This window comes from Chinchilla lanigera, unplaced genomic scaffold, assembly GCF_000276665.1.
Source record: "Chinchilla lanigera isolate Chin_1 unplaced genomic scaffold, ChiLan1.0 scaffold00081, whole genome shotgun sequence".
NCBI lineage: Eukaryota > Metazoa > Chordata > Mammalia > Rodentia > Chinchillidae > Chinchilla > Chinchilla lanigera.
In genome coordinates, this window is record NW_004955482.1 from 3,399,568 (window position 1) to 3,418,153 (window position 18,586).

The following is an 18,586-nucleotide window of genomic DNA, read 5'->3' on the forward strand; positions in this document are numbered from 1 at the left end:
AGAGTTAAGATAGCAGCCCTAGATGCTCTCCCTTTACACGAGTCTCAGAAGTGTCCCACCATTCCCTGCAAAGAATGACTATCAATGTCAAAATGACCGATACAAACAGCCTGGTTTATGAGGTTCCGTGCTTTGCATTTGAGGGTCTGGAATTCTGTGTGTGCCAGGTGGAAGGTGGCTGCCTGACCAGCCATCAACAAACCCCTGGACAGTTGGTCTCTAATGAGCTCCCACGATGGACACAGGTCACGTGTCACTGGAGGACCCGAGTTCAGCTTGTGTGGCTCCACTGGGGGTGGCTCTGAAGCTTTCCCCAGGTCTCCCTCAGCTTCTTCTTCTGTACCTCTGGTTTTGGAACTTTTATTTGCAGTCATGGTTAGGAGCTGATACTGTGGTGAGTCTTGTGAGTCTTCACAATCATTAGTGGACCTGACAGCGGTCTCAGGGAGCTGGACACTTGGAAATTCATTCAAATTGCAAACTTGGTTAGAGTGACAGACGCCAGCCAGGTCTAACCAGCTCCAACCTGAGACCCTTACCTGGTGGCACGTTCCACAGAGCAGGAACCCAGTAGTTTCAAATCATCTGGGATGTAGTGTGGCTGCACAGGGACAGGAAGAAGACACCTGTGGTATGTAAGGAGCCGCACTGCCAGGCAGGATGTAGGGTCCTGACAAACTGGCCAGCTGAGGGCAGCATCTGCGGGTGTATCGGGTGGTCAGTTATATTCTAAGATGCTCTAGGGTGATGAGGTTGGGCAAACCAGAGTCGTGGAAAGCAGCACTTGTGGCTTCCGTGGAAGAGAGAGGACCTTGTGGTGGACTGGAAGAGCACAATCATTGCTAGTGTTGAGGACACAGGGTGGTCAAAAAACTGCCCCTCAACTGAAATAAGTGTACATGGTACCAGCCCTGGACAGTGCTCCGAGATCTCTACGTCAGGATGTATACTCCTCCTAGCCCAGGCCCTCTGCCCTGAGATGGTCAGTCACACACCCATCAGTGAACACATTTCTGCACCCCGAAGTGGGCTAAACCCTCAGTAGGACAAAGCACACTGACTGGCTGGGCAGGACTCACATGATCGGTAGGGAAGCCTGGTGTCTGGGGTTTCAGCTAACCCACATGACCTTGAACAGAGCTGGAGAAGCCAGTGGGTCTCAACGTTAGCACCCACCGCCTGACATGGGCAGTACTGTTTGCAGAAAAGAATCCAGCTAGGGAGAGGTGGATATGCAGGTGCCTGAAATTCTGTGGAGTAGATCCCAACAGTGTGCAGCTTCCTCTGTCCGCATCAGTCCAGAATTAGTTTCTCAGACTCTCAATGCTCAACCGCTTCTATTTTGTTTGTTTGCTTGCTCTCTTGCTTTTTCTTCTGTACTTGCCCTATTCGTTCTGTCTTCCAGGTTTATACTTCAAAATGCAATGCATATTTGTGTTTTACTGGTTTAGGGGAGGAGTTGGGGAGGGGAACCTCATCAAGTTGTTAACTTCACTAAATACTGATTTACTGAAATTTAAAATTTCATCTGAATGTTTTCCTGTGGTGCAGGAAACATCAGAATGGGCTGCTATAAAACTCAAGCTCTTAATTTCCGGTCCTTGTGGTTATGATCAGTTTTTGATTATTCCATTATGAGGCTCTCTCAGTTTTTAGTGCTTTCTACTGGCCAATAAAAAACACACAAAAAAAATCAGGATAAAAATCAACTGTATTTCTTTCTTTTTAATTTTCTTAGTAGATACAATTTGCTTGTAAGTCAAGCTTTTATGGAGAGAGGGAATGAAAAGAAAAAGATTGTGAAAATCTATTAGCTTCCTGTCTTCTCACCTAGCCTTCCTAAGATGCTTCCTTGTGCCTTTAATTCCTTGAAAAACCTCAAATCCAGTAACCTACATAACTTTGCTCCCTTGCATCCACTGGGGAAAGTAGAGGTCAAAATACACTCATAATGTATCTTTTGCTTTCTAAAATTATATTCCTTGAATGGATTGTGTGCCAAGTCATGGTAACTAGACCCAACCCCTAGGTCTAGGAAGTTAGCACTATGCCATGATTAACAATCCTATTAAATATAAGTAATATTTGCATTTTATGTAGACCATCAGCCTGGCAGATAAGAGATTACTTTTGACCTTTAGCTTGTCCATCAAGTGAAACAATCATTGTACCTTTTAAATTAAAATAATTTTTGTCTTAATTCCCTTTATATTTCACCTCTTTATTATACTTTGTGTCCTTCTACCTGGCACTCCACAAAAAATGAAACATCTGGACAAGATAAGACAATTTTATTTTGACCTGCAATATTCGTATTAACTAGACCATGCAGTTTTTAGTAATATAAGAAAATCATTTGTTTGTCTCTGCCTCCTGCCCTCATTCTTTTTTTATTTTAAAGACAAAAGAACAAAATCAAATTTATAAAGACAAAAACAATAAAAACAATACAGAATTTCAAACAAGGTGGTAGGACATTTACAATGGTTGTTGTATTTTCTTTCTTTCATTTCTCTTTTCTTCGTGTTCTTTCGTGTCTTCTTAATGAATAAAGAGGGGGAAGACAGAAATAGCTTAAGCAAATAAGCTCCATTAGCTATAGTTAATTCACTTCTGTGTATTATAAACCAGCCTCTGTTTTAATTTTGAATCCAGCATTTGGCATTCCCAATTACACTGTTTCACTCCACCTGCTTCACCTTTTCTCTGAAGCTTTCTTTTCCCACACTGCCTGAGAGTCACCTTTATAATTTACCAGAAGTCAAGCCTTAATTTCACAATGAATGCTATCATTCCTAGTAGTGAAAGAGGAGTGGAGAAGGGGATGGATTCCAATCCTGAGGAGGCTCATTCCTTCTGCCCAGAGCAGCAGGCATGGGGAGATGCCAGGGACAGCAGTGCCTAAGAAGCGAGCTCAGTACCTGTCCTTGGACCTTCACACCAGGGAGGTCAGGTAAACATGCTGCGGTCTATGCTGACTCTGCAAGAGTCTCAGGAGCACAGTGGTTAGCCCAGCTCACTTCTCCAGATCTGAGTAGGAGCAACAAATGATACAGAAAATTGGACGAGATTTTGCAATTTGCAGTAGGGCATAGGGGAGCTCCTTCCACCCTTTGGCTGCTTTATGCTTATGATTCCACAGCACCTTTCTGAATGTCGACTTTGATATTTGACTCAACCAGGCAGAAAAGTTTTTTCTCAAGCATTCATATGGGAAATTAACAGCTCTGGTTTTAGAGCTGGCTGCTGACTTAAGATTCAGGGTGGCATCTCACTGCCAGACTCCATTTCTGGGGCCTCCTCCATGGGAAATCTATTCCTGTAAATGAGTCCCTCAGTTCCACAGATTGGGTTTCCCACTCTGCCAGGACAGTGACCCTTCAGGCCACCCTTCCACATGAATTTCTCCTGGCCCCAAGGGAGCCTGGGAACAGTAAGTTGACCTTGATTGGTGGAGTCAAGGAGCCTTTTCCCTCCTTAGCAGGGTGGATTTCTCCCTGTACTTGTGTCTCCTAACATCTGCCTTAAAACTGAAGTTGAATTCCTGTATTGATCCTCACACTGGATCTTATATTGCTGAGGGGCCTCCACTGAACTTGGCGGGTTAATGGCACTACACACTCCCTCACTGACCACAGCATAAATAACATGACCCCTTGGTCACCAGCTCTCAGGTCTTTGCTTTGGTGGCAATGGAAATTAAAGCTGAAACACCCCACAGATTTACAGGAAAAAGCTTTAATTGCAAAGCAAGAGAAAATGAATAGGGTCACACCTCTGACAGAGGTCAAGTGGACTCTCTAATAAAGGAAAGGAAGACAAAACAGGAAAGGGGATTCAATATGAGGAACTGAAGGGGCCACAGGGCTAACGAAGTGGACCAGACTGGCTAAATCACAAAAGGACAGACCAATGTCATGGTGCCGGGTGCTGTTGGTTATCCTCTCATTCCTAGTTTCATAGCTCTGGAGGAATCCTGTAATGGCTGATATATTGTGCCAATTTGAAAAGTTTAACTCAGCAGGGAACCAGGGTCCTCACTTTGTAAACATCCTGAGCTTGTAGGAGAGGAGGGCATGGAGATAGTGTGGGTGTGAAGGAGGGAGGATAGCCTGCATACAAAATAAGGGAGGGAAAGAGGCTTGCTTCTGTACCCTTTGGGTCTTGTTGCTCTTTCTGTCTCCTGCCTCCTTGAACTGTTGCCCCTGTGCCATTCACCCTGCCTTGCAGCCAGCTGATTATTGACTGAAACGTCCACAGACTTAAGCTAAATAAACCTTTCCTTCCTTACTTTTGGGTGTCGGGTATAGTGTCTCAGCAATGAGAGTAAAATAACCAAGACAGAATTTGGTACCAGGAGTGAGGTCACTGCTGTGACTACACCTGAACATGTGATTCAAGAGCCTTTGGCTTGTGGAAAGAGTTTGGAAAAGTTTGGAAATGTCTAAACGAGTGGAGATAAAATGCCTTAGGCTGTTCTGTACGGGAGATTCTGGTCAGAGCTCAAACGACCAAAAGGCTGATAGAAGTTCTGCTGGTAAAGACCAGGCTCAGGAAGTTTCTTCTGGGAAGGAGGATTACATTAGGTGCTGGACTCCAGATGAGGTGTGCTATGATTTGGCAAAAAGTTTGTGTACATTTTGCTCATGTCCAGAGACTTTGCCTGAGACTGAGATTAAGGGCAGTAGATGAATTAATCTGGCAGGAGAAATTTCAAGGCAGTCAAATGTTGAGGTGGTGGCATGGCTATTGTTGGGGGCTTTCAGTTAGATTTATGTTAAGAATCAAGAGCAAAAAGTCCAGCAGGATGACTTAAAATATGAATTCGTCCAGAACGAAAGCTCTAGTAAAGCTAATGTGCAAAAATAGAACGGAGGAGATATTATTGATTGTTGAGAAAGAACAGGAGAAAATAAAAGATGTCCTGAGGACATCACAAGAAGCAGGCAGTCTCCAACTTTTGCAGCCTTAAAAGTGCAAAAGTAAAAGACTTTGCTTTGAGGAGAAAGCTACAGAGCACCATGTTCCAGAATGGCAGCAGCATAGAAAATTTGTTCTTCAGAATCGGATTCAGAGTGCCCAGTGGTCTAGGCACTTGACCCCTACAGCCAAGAGGGAGAAAAACTTGGCTACTGCTCCAGCTCATAGCAGACTTTGGAATTATCCACATAATGCTGGTTTTAGGTACATGCAGAATGCAAGAGTTCTGAGGTTAAAAATGCTTCCAACTTGATTTCAGAAGGTCTGGAAGACCAGGCAGTGTGTCTCTGACAGGTCAGTGTTTGAATCTGTCAGTGAGAATCTAAAGTGACAGTGGAGACTCCAGAAGTTTAGAAAAGCCAGAAACATGGATCATCAAAAAAAAGTTGCAAGGAGAGAACAAAACAGGCCTAAAAGAAAAGCTGAGGGAGCTACAACCACCAGAAGTGCCACAGGGGTGGAGTTATGCAAGCCCTTTGGAGCTCACAATTTACCACAGATTACCTCAGATGCTAAACATGAAACTACAGGCCTTGATGTTTGCCTTGATGGATTTTGGGCTTGCTTTGGTCCTTTGTATTCCCGTTTGTAACTTTTGGAATGAAAATGTTTCTCTTGTGCCATTAAATGTTAGAAATGTCTAACTTTCCTTTCATTTGTACAGGTGTTTGCATCTAAGAGTTTGCCTTAAATCTCAGAGGAGACTTGGAACTTAGACTTTCCAGCAATGCTGTACCTGTTAGGATTTTAGCAACTTTTAGAGATGGACTAAATGCTTTCTGTCTAAAAGGCTGTGCATAAGGGGCTGGGGATTTAGCTCAGCGGCAAAAGCGCCTGCCTGGCAGGCGTAAGGTCGTGAGTTCGGTTCCCAGTACCGGAGAAAAACCAAAAAAAAAAAAAAAAAAAATAAAAATAAAAATAAAAGGCTGTGCATGAGTCTTTGGGAGGTCAGAATCAGAATGTTATGGTTCTAATGTATTATAATGTTGGTGGACTTAATACTGGTTCTTAAGGATTGTTAAACCTATGTTATAATGTTCAAGTTGTAAAATGATATGAATAAGCATGTTTTTGTGTCTGGAAACTGGTTTAAAGAAATCTGTCTGGTTTCCAAGTCGACAAAGGGTGGATTGTAATGGTTGATTCATTGTGCCAACTTGAGAAGTTTAGAAGTTTAACTCAGTAGGAAGATAGGATCCTTACTTTGTAAACATCCTGAGCTTGTAGAAGAGGAGGGCGTGGAGATGGTGTGATTGTAAAGGACCCTCCCCCCAGAGCACATAGCCTGCATACAATATAAGGGAGGGAAAGAGGCTTGCTTCTGCCTCCTTTGGCTCTTGTTGCTTTTGCTGTCTTCTGCAAAAAAACTGTTAAACTGTTGCCCCTGTGCCATTCATCCTGCCTTGGAGCCAGCTGATTATTGACTGAAACCTCCACAAACTGTGAATTAAATAAACCTTTCCTTCCTTACTTTTGGCTGTCAGGTATTGTGTCTTAGCACAATAATAATCAAGACAAATCGAGACAAAAATAATCAAGGCAAATCCTTACAGCTTGAGGGCAATTTGGTTCCCCTGAGATGATGATTCTTGCTTGAGGGTGATCTCAGCACGGGTAACCTTTGAGATTTTGCTTTTTCTAGACCCTTAGGTGGTTTCAGGCTTAGGACGATGGCTGGACACTTCTAGGCATTGTTCCAAGTGGATCTGTTACTGGGCATTATGGAAGTTGATTATTTGACATTCCTGAGAATTCTTCAGTATTGAAGGGATATGTGATAGGCTAGACAAATTTAGGGCAAAAAGCTATTGTGAGAAAGCACTCCTTGAGAATGGGCAGAGCTGAGCAGATTTCTGTCTCAAAGCTTTAAAGTAATAAAGGAGACAGATAAAACAAAAGCAGAGATGCCAAGCTTTATCCTGCTATGCTATGTATGGGCATGTGCAGGTCCAGCTTCTAGGTCCCTTTCTACCACAAAATTAAATGCAAATCATGCTTCTAAGAAATAAGAGTTTCGGGTCCAGGAGTTAGACGTCTGTCTTTAAGGCAGTCTCTCTGCCACCTGCCACTGCTGCCAGCAAATAAAGCAAAGAAGATGTCAGACTAAGGTCAGGACACCTCCTGCATCTCGTATTGCTAGTAAAATTGAATTCACATACTCTTTCATTATGTTTCCTTTATAATCAATTAAAAATTAAGAACTTGTATAAAGCATATGTATATATCTAAAGATCCATAACTTCTTTCAGTAACAAAATTTTAATTCAACTATGTTTATGGGCACCTTTGAAAATGTCTTCTCTGTTTCTCTCGAAGCAGAATATGATGAATACATGGTAATGTGTTTGTGTGCATGTGTATGTGCACGTGCTTATGTAATGTGTGCATGTGTGACAGGTGTGTAAGCGATGTGTGTGTACGTCACTGTATGTCGCTGAGAATCATGATTATAAACACTGGTTGTTTTGTGGGTGCCAATCTAGGAGACAGTGATGTACCCTGGAACTCCTCACCAGAACGCTTTTGTTCCTTTATTGGACAGTATTGGACAGCAAAGCTCTGGGGCTGTTTATCTTGGATTTAGTGCTTGTGCCCAATCTTACTACTGTCAGTTGGCACTTTTTAGTTACACCGTGCTGTCTTGTGGCATGCTCCACTCAGGCAAATTTGCTTTTTTTTTAAAGTAATTTTGGCCTAAGAAGACTTTATTTTCTGTTATAAGTTCCAGAAAGGAAGAACCTCATTCCTCTTGTTCAGTTCACATCTGCTATCTACTTATGCTGTACTGACAGCTCATAAGATATTCCTTAAGGAAACAACCAATTCTTCAACTGCACATAAAATAAGAACTAGTTTTGAGAGTGGGCTCCATGATTCACCGGTTTAAACACAGGCTCATGGGGTCTCTATTGGCTTCCAAAATGGTGAATCTTTACATCCTCGGTTACATCACAGGGAACTGCATTTTCTAGCCATGGAGTCTCCTCCTACTATTAGAATTTCTCCCTGGATCTCCTTCCCCACCTCTGGGGAATCTTTCCTGCCCTTCTTTGTCTCTTTGGTTCCAGGGAAGCTTTAGTGATTGTCCTGTGGGAAATCCTTATTTAGGCATTTCATTTGAATTCTGTGGTGCGCCGGTTCTGTGGTGCCTGCAAGAAATATGACCACTCAGTGCCTTCTGCATATTTTTCTACTACCCTTGCCTTTAATATCTCACCCTTTGGTAAAATCTTTGAGAGCTCTTCTGACGTATTTGCAGCTGTTCACACCCCTTTAAATCTGCTCACATCAATAGAACCACTTGTTTTGTCCTGGTAATTTACCATCCCAGATGCTGCACGGCAATGCGGGGTTTTCACAAGCTGATCCCAAGTTGGGCATTTGTCTCCTGGATGCCTCATTTCTTGTGCAAAAAGAAATGACCTCCCAGTGCTGTGGGAAAGTTCTCAAGGTGGATTTCACAGCCCTTTCCCTCTCATCGGAGCATTTTCCTTTTGTTACTTATGTCCTTGTGGGGAGGAGATAGAAGAACTTACACAATGCAGACAGTAGTGGGACACGACGGTGCCTCCCATCGTTAAAAAGAATACCAACTCTTAAGTATTTTTTTCCAATTCAATAGATTGATTTATTTTATTCAATTTAATTTTTCAATTTAAAAATTTCCTCAAGGTATTGTTCATTAAACTGAAGATGATCATAATCGATTTCCCTCCATAGCCATTTGTCTCTTTACAAATAGTAAACATACCAATAAATTTTATTTGACAATCATCGTTAGTAATAATTGATAATGTGGTTCCTCAAAAGTATGTCATCATTTTTCTTAGCAGAAATTTCCTTCAGTTACAGTAACAGGCAATTCATTTGCAGGGTTATCATTTTTAAGCAACATTTCCCCAATAAATTATAGTTTTCTAAATTTTCTTGTTAATGGAAATGGATTTGCACTGAGTTCTGCATTAAATGTGTGTCTTCTTGTCAACTTAGTTGTTTGAGAATACAGTGACAAAAGACATACAGAAAATATTTAAGATATCTGTCCTCTAAATTTTGTTTTTACATACTGACATTTCTTAAATGCAAGGAAGACAAAGATATATTTCAGAGGGGGATAATTATAGGGTGCCTGGTCCTTGACAGAAGAAGTGGCAGAAGAGATCTGTGTACTGGAGGTGGATGGGTAGGTGCTGGGTGGAGAAAGTACAGCTGTGGATTTCCTATAGCTGCTGAGACCACCAGTAAGCTCTGAGTGAGGACAGGAAAGAGAAGGCTGGGTTTACTCATGTTAGGGAAAGGGACAGTTGATGTCAAAGTTGGCTGCTTGTGTTTGTATGTGTGCTCTGATGTCGTTTTAATTGGCCCCGCATTCCATTTCCGTTCTGATATTGAGCCCCTGACATGTGCACACATGGGGCATCCATGCAGAATGTGATCAATGCTGGGGAGAAAACCACTTTGCAAAGGGATTCTTCCATTTGGGTTTTCAAGCTGGGGTGTTTCTTCTGCACTTTGATGGATGTGTAAACTTTGGGCAAGGTATGAGGACCCAGTTTTTACCCCAAGAATATGATTGGTCCTCCCTGCCTCATAAAAATTCAAGGATGCAGGATTGTTGCGAGACTCACTAGTTATCAGACTTCCCCAAACACATACAGATATCAAATGCAAAGAAGGAAGGATGCCTGCAAATTCCTGTCCTCTGACCCCTGGCTTCTGGGATAGGACTTTTCCCAGCGTGTGCAGGAAGTGATTTAGGGTCTCTGGAAGATGTTTTCAGGATTTGTAACAGCAAAACAGTTTCCATGACAGCACTAAGACATCGGTGGTGACTTTTACTCAGCGTCTGTTGTGAGGGTCAGTATTTTCCAAGAGGCCACGTGGTGCAGGATACCGTCACTGTTGTGAAGGTCAGTGGGGGGTGAGCTGTGCACCCTGGTGTCTGGCGCTGCCTCATTCCACGGACCATTTAGAGCAAAATTATGGTTTTTTTAACAGAATACTTGAAGTTATTTTAGAACATCTACTGACTTTACTGTCTTTAGCTCTACCTGCTGCATCTCTGTACCTTCATTATCTTCAATAAAATGTTATTTGGAAAATATAAAGTTTTCTTTAAATTTGTGAGGAAACACAACAAGTATACGGTTGTCTTGATTTGAGATATTTTCCCCCAAAACTTGCATAAGTATTTTCTAAACACTGGGGTTTCATAATCCAATAGAATTTTATCATAGAATATCAGTTCCATTTATAGCATGGGTTTCTTGTATTTAATTTTGAGTAGCTGGACTGCAAAAGGAAAGTGGATGCACATTAATACATCAAATACATCAGACATGCAACCTAAATATCATGTAGTTTCTCTTCTGTGAGACCTCAAAATACAAACAGAGAGCAAAATAAAATATACTAGGAAGTAGGAAAATAAAACATTCTCAATTGGGAAGAGGACCAAGAGATACCAAAAGAGGAAGGAGAGGTGGTGACAGAGATAAAGAAGAATTGAGATGCAGACATGAGCCAGCTCCCTCATGAATGTCATTATTGTGTGCAGCAAAAACATAGTAATAAAAATGAAAACAGAAGAGGGAGGTGTGTGCGTTGATTTTCCCCACCTAAGCTATGCTAGCTACATAAAAATATCATAAAATGCAGAAAAGGCTGATGAGATACTTACTTATGCTATGAAAAGAAAACAATTTGCCTAAGAAATTCTAGAACGAACTTAAAATGAAAAATAATGCAAGAAAATATAGCTTTCCCTTAGTTTAATAAGTATTAATTTCTTGTGTCTTATTTATAGATATTTCAAATGTGTCTCAGATTTCAGCACCATTTTGTAATTAATCTTTCAGCATTTAAAAAAGACGTTGAATATTTTAATGGAGACATCATGTTCCAGGTAAAACTCAAAGCTTTTGTAGTTATTTCTCAAGAGGGGAAGAAGTTATTGATGCTTTCTATGTAAATTATTGTATTGTATTTACCAAAGATGTACATATATTTTCATACTTTTACATCAAAATGACGTATTTGCACATAATGAATACAGAAATGAACACAGCAATCTTACTATCTTCTATGGAGATAGTCTGGTAATATTTGCAAAAGATTATATATTCCTGCCTCTCTCCTCTCTCTATATATATCTGTCTATCTACCTAAATCTCTGTCTCTCTGTGTCTGTCTGTCTCTGTCTCTCTCTCTGTCTGTCTCCCTGTCTGTCTCTCTCCATCTCTCTCTGTTTTTCTGTCTCTGGGGCTTGCTCTCTCTCTTCCTCCCTCTCTCTCTTTCTCTTCCTCCCTCCCTTTCTCTCTCTCTGTCTCTCAAAGCTTTGTGCTGTTGGCATTGCTAGATTTCTGTTGGATGGATATATGGAAAAAAATTACAGAACTCCCATTCTCCCATCATGTCATCTCTCACAGTTTGAGAGATTTATGTGCCAAACTGAAAATGAAGTTAATGTCTCAGATGCAGGACCACAGGTTTGCATAAACAGGTGGATCTGCGTGTCTGCAGGGGCTGGCCCTTCTGCTTGTATTTGCCTGCACCAGCAACAAGCAACCACCAAAGACTTTTACTTTCCTGACTGAAAATGTCCAGGTTGGCCTGCAAGTTGCAGTCCTTATGAACAGCTAGAATTACAGGTGTTAACAAAGGTGTCTGGCTCAAAAGGTCTTCTTGTGTGTAATTACTGGACAGAAAGCACAAGTGGTGGATAGGGATGCTGAAAAGTTTGTCTCATCGATCACTTGTGTCAAGGGCAGAAAAATGAGGGGTAGAGGCGCTGTTTGCTTAGGACAAGCAAAGCAGTCAGAGAGAAAGGCAGGAACAGGCAGTTAAAGGATCCCAGATGTCACAATTAATGTCTTTTGTAATACAATAAATGCTTTTAATTTTAATAAATCTCAGCACTTAAACATAGCTCTCTTTAAATATTTTGTGCAGGATATAAGAAGATTTCATAAAACACCATTGCTTCATACTGAAGCATGAAGGTCACAGAAATCAATTTTATTGGTGTTTGGGTTCTGAGCTAAATAATAACTTTTTTCCCACAAAACTCTGGTTTTTTGTTGAAACATCAACTAACAGACAAACTGTGAGTTGTTTGGATTTCAATATTGGGCAGATGTTTTTCTCTAAAATGAATCCAGTGAGTTTGTCACTTCAAGGAAAACAATTGACAGGAGTTGCAGCCTAAGATAAAATTGAGTTGTCAAGCAAAATGTAGAGCTTCAGAAAACTTTTATGGGCCTCATAGACTTAACAGCTTTCTGTATTCAGAACTGTAGCTGATGAGATCACTTCTGGTATGGATGAATGCAAGTTTTAGGATGTACACAATGGAAAGCATATGTCTGGCAAAAAGTGAACATGTATCTTCTAAATCATTAGTGAGAGAAGTTACAAGATCACCAGGAGTTAAGGAACTATTCATCTTGCAAGATGCCAATGGATTTATCATAGCTGAGCATAGAGTGTGCATTGAGGTAGTTCCAGATTCCAGCCTACACTTGCTGATTTTGAGTGTCGTATCAAAGAAGAATGTTGTCACTTACCTGAAAAGATTTTGCAGTAAATATCAGTATTTGTCAAATACTCTTGTCTTTCCTACTGTTGCATATCTCAATAAGCCTGTACATTTTTGTACATTTCAATAAAAAACATATGATTGTATGGTGAATGCAGAAGCTGATCTGAGCTCCCACTGTCTTCTATAATCCTGCATGTTGATAATAACTGCAAAACATTAAATATTCCTTTTTCTCAATAAGTTTTGATTTGTAAATTACAGTTATTTTTATAAAATGCATATGTTCACCTGTAATGCATATATGTTGTTGTTTTACGTGATATTAAAATTTACTTAGTTTTAAATTTTAATATAGTAAATGTGATATACTATCAAAAAAACTCTTTAATAATTTTTAAAATTGTAAAGTGATTTAGAAATGGAGAATTTTCAGAATCAGTACATTAGGAGGTCAAAGACTAAGTTGTATCCATGGCCTTTAATACTATAACCACCACATAGTAGTATTTTAATGACTTTTTAATTGAATGAAAAAAAACACTCATCTCCATACCTAAGAAATTGTAAAAATGCAGTGTAATGGTTGATACATTGTGTCAACTTGAGCCTTTGGAGAAGTTTAATGAAGCAGCTCAGCAGGGGACCAGGGTCCTCTCTTTGTAAACATCCTCAGCTTGTGGAAGAGGAGGGCAGGGATATGGTGTGAGTACTACACCCACGCTAGGAGGTGGTATCCTGCTTACAATGTAAGGAAGGAAACGAGGCTTGCTTTCCCCCCCTGTTTTTGCTCTTGTTGTTTTTCTGTCTTCTGCTGCCTTGAAGTGTTGCCAAGTCACCTTGCTATGGAGCCAGCTGATTATGGACTGAAACCACCATAAACTGTGAGCTAAGTAAACCTTTCCTTCCTTAATTTTGATTATCAGGTATTTTGTCTCAGCAACAAGAGAAAAGTAACCAAGACATATAGGAATATGTATGAAACAACATCTATGTGTGTGTGTGTGTGTGTGTGTGTGTGTGTGTATGAATGTGTATAGTATTTATTTATTTATTTATCTTTTGGTCTTTTGGAGACAGGGTCTCTCTATGCAGTTCAGGTTGGCCTTGAACTCACATATGAACTTCAGGTTGGCTTCAAATTCACAACGATCCTCCTGCCTCCCAAGTGCTGGGATTACAGGTGTGTACCGCCATGCCTCACTAAGTGTGTAGTGTTTAAGATGATGCTTGTTGACTATTGTAGAAACATACCCCCCAAACCTATCATAACCCAGACTTGATATAAGTTCGTTTCTGCGATTCTCAATACGAAAGCAGTTGTTCTTGATCATATGTGGTGCTTCTACAAATGCAGTGAGGAACTCAGCACTTCCTGTTTTGTGGTTCCACCCTCTTCATCGTGTGGCTGCTAGCATGACCACACTCGCCTGAGTTGAACCAGCAGAGGAGGAGCGAGCAAGAAGCAGAAGGACACATGCATTTTAAGCTTTTTGCCTCGATATGCTAATGACCGCCGGTGCTCATGCTCTGCTGCTAGAGCCCCTCATATAGCAGCACTAAGTCTTAAAGAAACCCAAGGTGCTACTGCGGGGGCAACACAGTGACAGGGTAGACTGGAGTCCCGTCCTTGTGGGCCAGTCAGTCTCGTCAAGATGCACCAATGAGCAGCAGTTAGACACTTTGGTCAAGGTTACATTATCTGCTCAGTGCACTGCCTAGTTTGTGTGATGGCAAGAGGTGTTTTTTAACATTTAAAGATCTAGATGGCCAGGATGACACACAGCGCACAACGTACCCTCTGTCTGTTTTTCGTCTTTGCTGAAACCTTCTCACACCACGTCAGTTCTCCAGCCCTGAGCCTGCAGAGCACTTGGTGATAATGTGGTTACATGATGATAGATATAGTTTTGATATGAGGTTCTTAGGATGAAAATTCGAGTTTTGTAGCCATGTAACCACATATGCCGTATATATATATATCCGTTTTAGATTTTGAAGGGATAAATTAAGTGGGATTCTCACTTGATAGACAAATAGAAACAACCCTAATGTAAACAAAAGATCACCTATTAGGCGAACATGGGAGAATCCTGGAATCAGCAGGATTGCTACTGATGTATGTGTGCTGCACGTACTGCCAGAAACGGGCAGCCCGAGACACAGAAGAGCAGGATCAGGAGCCACAGGGGTGGTCTGCTTTCCAAAAGGGCGGTGTATTGGAGAGAGTGAACTTGAGCCATTCTAGGGAACTTGCTTGGGTGCTCAGAAAATATCTTGGTTAGCTTTTTGCTCACTTTATAAACACGAGAGAGTAGGAGCTGTGTGAAATGTTCACAGATAGTAAAATAAATTGGTGTATGCTTAGGATAGTGGAAGAAGTACTAAGAGCAAGGAAGAAAAGAAACAGTAATATCCACAGCACTCTAGATGTCACCTTATTTCATTCTTGAATCAGGGCAAAGAGTTCTCTGAACTGCTGTATCACGATGCACGTTGTCTTAGACTCTCTGTGAGCTCCCTGAGGACACTGACGTCGTGCATTATCATGGAAACGTGTTACATTCCAAGAGTACTTCAGGGTATGGCAGTAATTATTTTGTCCATACTACTGATTTGCAATCAATTGTTTTCTCATCATGACCTGAACTAAAGCCAGATATATTAAGTCGATTATTAGAAAGAGCTGAAAGCTTCCATTGTTTTTCCACGGGTGATATACTCGAACTTATAAAGTTCTGAAAATCCGAGCTAAACTTTAGTGCTTTATTCTTCCACTACTCTCACTACCAATACGAATATTCTGTTCTAAAAATATGACTGTAAGAAAGGAGCATGTCAGGAATAAATATTGCCAGTAAATTACTCAGGCAACCTTTGTTTTTTTTTCTCCCGATACACATTTAGTTGAAAGTCTGAGGTAGAAATTGAGTGTGGTACTATTCAATAGGTTTGATTTTGCAATAAAGGACAAAGGCTGGGAAATTTTCATCTTTTATTTCTCATTATTAGGCTCTGTTGCACTCTGCATTGGCAATTCCATCCAGATAGTAAACTGGTTCTCAATTAATCACCTTGGGATGGGGGGAAACCTCTCCAGTTTCCTCCTATGTAATTACCCTACCCAGTCTATTAAAGTCTTGAGAAAACTGTGGTATCTCATCTCTATCCTTCCACGCTAGGGCCGAACCAAGTGTGTGGTTTATATGAAATGAGCTGCAGGTTTAACATAATTTGTTTTTCCCAGATTCTACAGAATCTAGGATTCACTCACTCTGAATGTCATCTCAAAGGTGCACAGCAGAGATTCTGAGGAATAACATATGAACTGTGCATGGAATCTGCATATCCAAATCACTAAACGTGCTTTTGATTTATCTGTGTGTCTGTATACACATGGGTATCTGTAGATACAATATATGGATAGATAGATATACACATATATACATATATGCACACAAATTTATGTACATTGTGTTAATGTTATAATATCCTTGAACATCAACACTCAGATATCCTTGATCTGCTCTTAATGCTCCAGCCAGTCACTGTTCTACCTCCAGCCCCTACAATTCAGTCACTACTACCTGAAACCTAGTGGGTTGCACGGACCTCCTTACTGACTGACTAATAAAGATCTCCAAGTCTCATGTCTCATATTTGCCTTCACGCTGTTAACGCCTTTTCAGCAGGTTCAGTTTGGATTGGGTGCTTGTTACGACTGAGTCATAGGATTAAATATAACTCAGCACAGTGCAACATGAGTGTGGGAAGAGTGAAGTATGCTATTTCTATGAAAACCACATGAAAAGCATAAGAAAGTCTTGATAGATATAAATTGTTGAAAGAAAAGGCTGTCAAATTTGGAGTGGAGAAGACAATGCTCAACACTAGGGATAAATCAAAATAATGGAGATGAAATTTGTGCTTTGATTGATTCTCCGGTTTCTTCAGGCTTCATGAAAAAACATGGCACGTGGTTCCGACCAGCACTATCCTCCAAAAGAACTGCCTGCACCTTGTCATAGTGTGGTGGCTCTGAGATCCGAGCACAGAACAGTCTGGGTAGAGGCCCATTAATCAGGGGAAGTTTCCGGGAGCAAAAGCTCAGTGTAGCTATGGAGACGGGAGCGTGGGACACGCAGGGAAGAGGCAGTGCAGGTCGCATTTTCCTGCTTGTTGACACTGGACAGCGTGACTCTCAGTAAACAAATTTAGTGAGCACATTGCAGGATTTTCCAGTTAGTGACCAGAGAGCTGGGAGCATTTACACAGCATGCTGCTCATTCTTCATTGGTTTAACTGTTCCACTTTCCAGAAATCATCTCCCTGTACCCCCAGCCCTCACCTGTGCACAGGCTTCTGGCTGCTGTGTATCTTCAGGACAGGGTCCTGGCCATGTCCTGTGGGCAGCATGAGTGACTGCCACAGGCTTGCGGGAAGGGATGGAGACATGGGCACACATCACCCAAATTAAAATACAAAGTCCAACATAAACGTGTGTCCTCTTCCTTATGAATTCTCACTGTAATCAACTTCTATAGCTACAGTCCAAGTAGGACGACTACGTATATGGATTAAAAGGTTGTTGCATACAATCAGTGGCCGAATAGTCTTACAATGACCACCTGGTGGCTGAAGAGCTCTGAAAATCAGTAGCTGCTCAGCCCTAGAAGCTGGAAGCTGCAAACCAATCCGGAGGCCCAGTTTGAGGCTGAAGGTACAGAAAAAGCCTCTAAGAGCTCCTGGTGTAATTTTCCCCTCAAAAATGGAAGGTCCTGGAGCCTGATGTCCCAGTGACACTGGAAGAATCGCACCTGCCCGAGGAGGGTGGAGTGCTTTGGAGACGAGCACCTCTGCTCGCCCGGCCTCAGCCTACCGAGCGGCTCTTCCCATTTAGTCCCCTGACTTGAAGGCCAGTCTGCTCAGAACTCCCCACAGGCACACCCACCAGCATGCTTTATCAACCTTCTAGTCAGCCTTCAGCGCCGTCCTCTTGGCAGTCAAAAGAAGCCATGACCAGGTGAGCAGCACAGTGGCCTTTACTGCATTTGGTGCTGTGAACCCCCCACCTCTGCCGAGTTGCAGAATACTTTGCATTCAGAGGAAACCCTGTGCACATTCAGTCGTTTTTCCTCAGTTCCTCTCACCCTTCAGCCCCTGCAAACTGCCAGTCTGCATTCTGTGTGTAGGGATTTATACTGCTGCTTCCTACACATGGAATCTGCATTATGTTATCTTTAGTCTCTGGCTTTCACTTAGCATAATGCTTTTAAAATTCATCCATGCAGGTAAATATGTCAATACATCTCTCTTGAGACTTTGCATGTATACAACAAAATGCACGTGTATGTGGTGTTATTTACATCTGTTTCAAGGTACCTCTTTATAAAATGTAACCAAGAGAGCACAGTTTCCGTCATCCTGTGTTAACCTGCTCGCCAGACTTCTGGTGGTCATTGTGCTGTAAGTCCTGGTGGAGAAGGAGTGAGGACATTACAGCAGGCATCAGGGAAAGGAAAAGGAACGAGTCCCCTTGAGCTGAGGTGAACAAAGCGAGCTCATTCTCCCCAGTAGATTCCACAGCTTCTGTCCAGTACAAGTCCACACACCCAGGTGACCTCCCAGAACCCGTGTCTCTCACCTGCCTCCTTCTGTCTTGAAGAAAAACCTCCTTAGCCCTCCTGAGGCAGGGCTGAGCTCAGGTGAGAAAGGAAAACCTTCTGCAGAGAGGATGGCGTGAAGGCAGCACACATCTCCGTGCGCGCAGTTGATGAGCCGGAGGGTAGCAGGCTCGACTGTCCTGTGCTGTGCTCCTGCATGGAGGATGATGTAGGCAGGTGAAGGCTCAGCTGCACGGCTGTCCTGGCTGCCTTGTTTACAACCACCTGCCAGGCACCCGCCCTTGAGGACAGCTCACAGCAACCCTCAGCCCACGGGAGACACGGTTAACCCTGCCCTGCACTGATTCCACTTAATTCCGTAACAGCAGAATCAATACACCTTGTGAGCTGCGCTTTGATTAGACAGAGGCCAATATCTCTAGGGGTAATGCCTGCTCTTTCAAAA